This window comes from Electrona antarctica (assembly GCF_951216825.1).
Source record: "Electrona antarctica genome assembly, chromosome: 6".
Lineage (NCBI taxonomy): Eukaryota > Metazoa > Chordata > Actinopteri > Myctophiformes > Myctophidae > Electrona > Electrona antarctica.
The window spans coordinates 37155144-37158041 of NC_136811.1; the positions used below are offsets into that span (position 1 = coordinate 37155144).

At 41.3% G+C, this 2898-nt stretch overlaps 1 protein-coding gene across 2 annotated transcripts in view; it reads left to right on the forward strand.

Moving 5' to 3' along the window:
- Window positions 1–2699: 2699 nt before the first annotated feature.
- Window positions 2700–2898, forward strand: part of LOC306925293 (mannosyl-oligosaccharide 1,2-alpha-mannosidase IA) — a 249564-nt gene continuing 249365 nt past the window's right edge. For both annotated transcript variants that reach the window (XM_079504034.1, XM_079504033.1), the window contains exon 1: window positions 2700–2898. This exon is cut by the window's right edge and continues 718 nt beyond it. The gene's annotated coding sequence lies outside the window, so the exon portion shown is untranslated.

The following is a 2898-nucleotide window of genomic DNA, read 5'->3' on the forward strand; positions in this document are numbered from 1 at the left end:
ACACGTTGACTTGACGAGTCTATTACGTTGTTTTTAGTAGTCGTGCCGCTCACTCTTTACTTTTGCAAGAATCGGAAATGCATGTACCTGTATGAATAATCCATATCATACAGTTTATGTTGAATTCTTCAGTGTTCACATTTAAAGGAAGTCCAGCTCGATGAACTGTGCACAGTAAAGTTTTGCAGGTGTCCACAGGATAATTCAGGAAGAGGAAAATAATCGTATCACAGCTAAACTTGACAAAGCCCTTGAGAAAAAAAGCACTACTTTATTATATATGCAATATGCACTGCTTTGTCAGTGACAAAGCCCTCAAACGCCATTGCAGCTCCCAGAGGAAAAGAGGCATGCTGCTGAGAAAAAAGGACTAATTCAACTGTTCTGTCTTCTGCCTTTGCCTGTGTGTAAATTACAGAGAACCAGTCTGATTCAATTAGGGCCACCAAGGGAGACAGTTGGTGGTAGAAACTGTGGGGTCAAATGTGACATGAATTACCTAGAAGACAGCACATCTCTCCGCGTGAACCTGACACCATTGTAGATGATAAAGTACCATGAGAATGTCTATGTTTCAGATGATAAAGTACCATTAGAATGTCTATGTTTCCATGACAGCTTTGTCCTCGCTTTCTGAAGAAACAAATGGTCTGAAGAAATCGTATCTGAGCGAGTCATGTTTTGATGTACGCAGTATGCCTTTAATTTCTCATGGATTGCTCCTCCTGTGGCAAATAAGTTTATGTTAATGTCAGTGAGATAGTTGGATAGACGGACGGACAGACAGACGGAAACAGACAGAAACAAACACAGACAGATTGATTTTGGTGGATGTTCATCAAGTGTTTATGAGTCATCAAGGGCATTGTCTGTAATGTCAATGCTATTGATGTTCTGTATTGAGTACACCATATTGATTCTGATTAGGCTTTACTGACATGGCTTTTTGACAAGAACGCTAATATCCTTGATGTCCTGCAAACAAACCCCTGTGCAACATTTTTCCAAGTTACACATTACTGTAGTGAATGGTCGAATAAATAGTATAGTGTGGGGGGTATTGTCAACTGTCAAGTATTGTCATCAGACCAATCTTTTCTCATTTCTTGGTTAAATTCCTTAAGATTAGCGGAGTTAGTCCGATAGTGCTGTGCTGCACTCTTCAGTAATGGCCCCCACATGGAACCATCTATCTTATTTAATCTCTAGACGACAGCACCTCTACGATTCATCCTCCACTTTGCTTATGTCGGCTAAACACTTAACTTTCTAAACTTCTGGTGCAACTGCACTCTTTTGTTGTGGCTTAAAAATGAAGGGCAAATTCAAAGTCTCCCAAACATTGAGAAAGGATGTGTATTATGGTTGCATATTACGGACAAACCATAATTAAGATGATATGTCATGCTGTTGCATGTAAACCAACCTGCTATTACAGGGTAATTACAGCATTTTGTTTGGGTGTTAACAAGACTAGCTTTATTGAGTGTGACATGTGCCACGTGGTGTTAGAGGACACTGATCCCTTTCATTATAGGCTTATATTGAATGACATGCTACATTCAAACAATATCTTATTGTTGAGAAATACATTTTAGGATTTATTTAGTTGTTTATTAATAATGTAGGATACAATCACGTTTTGGCATTTAAAAATCAAACCACTGGAGTAAAAAAATAAATCTTCATGAGATGTGAGTTAATAACATAACTCACCCTGCAGAGCCTATACTTAATTGCAACCCTAGTTTGGTATCAGACCTAGAAAGCGACCACCCACCGTCTATTACATTTTTCTAACAAGAAGAACCCATCCAGACTTTCCCTTCTGTTCATGGGATCATATGGTTTAAAACGTGTTTTGATAAGCTGGTGTGAATATCTATCAAGAATCCGACCAACCCACTCGAGTCTATTATAGCTACTAGCTAGGCTCCAGCCAGCGTTGTTTCATCCTACGATATGATGGTAGATTTCTCCCCTCTTCTCGACTTGCTGCTGAGCCAGGCAGCCAGCGGGCATCCACGGAACAGCAAGGAGTGCGCATGAGAGAGGGAACGGCAGACGGACGCCACGGCGGGTAAACACAGTTTTTATTGGATTTCTGGATCTGTTTGGCGGATATTTTTATTCCAAGGATCTGCGGAGGCTAGAATAACTTCGCGTGGGACAGAACCCCCCTCGACCGTATCTTCCGTTCGGTTTGTTGTGTGCATTTATTAACGCCAACCAACCGAGGAAGGCGTTGAAGAGCATATACAACGGATGGCGACATGATACACGCACGTTTTCGTCCACAAACTGTACAGGATACAACCCCGTATGCGTGTGATCGATGTGATAAATTCCTTGGGTCTTGCAAACGATTCTAGCAACGTGGGTCTGCAAGAACGGACGAGACAAACGGAAAGATGATCGCTTCCACACATGATTTAAACCACACGACAGCGTGTTGTTGACGATTTGCACGCCGTGGCATCATGCAAATGGAATTAACTTTATTATAGGCCCAATCGCTTAGACGGTCGTACATTCGATTGTCTTTACTGAAAGTGCACTTGTATTCCAGTCTGAATATAAACCATACTGGGTTGTCTTTATTTATAGTGCTCCTCCAGCAGGCGCCAGTGGCATCTGTTACCAAATGCCGTGTAGCGGTTTCAGAATGTAAAAAAACTCCAAGATATATCATCAATTAATCAGCTGGTGGTGATGCCGATAATTGCGACATGTACTTAAACATTCTGGAGGAGTACATACACAAAATAAATGCTTGTTACATTCTATAGATGCAGGCTGACCTAACCTTTGCTTATGCAGATCCAATCGTTTATCGATAGCGAGATAAAAGAGTTCTGGCTGGCAGCCTGTTTAGGTTTCTCTGCAAGTGTCATAGGG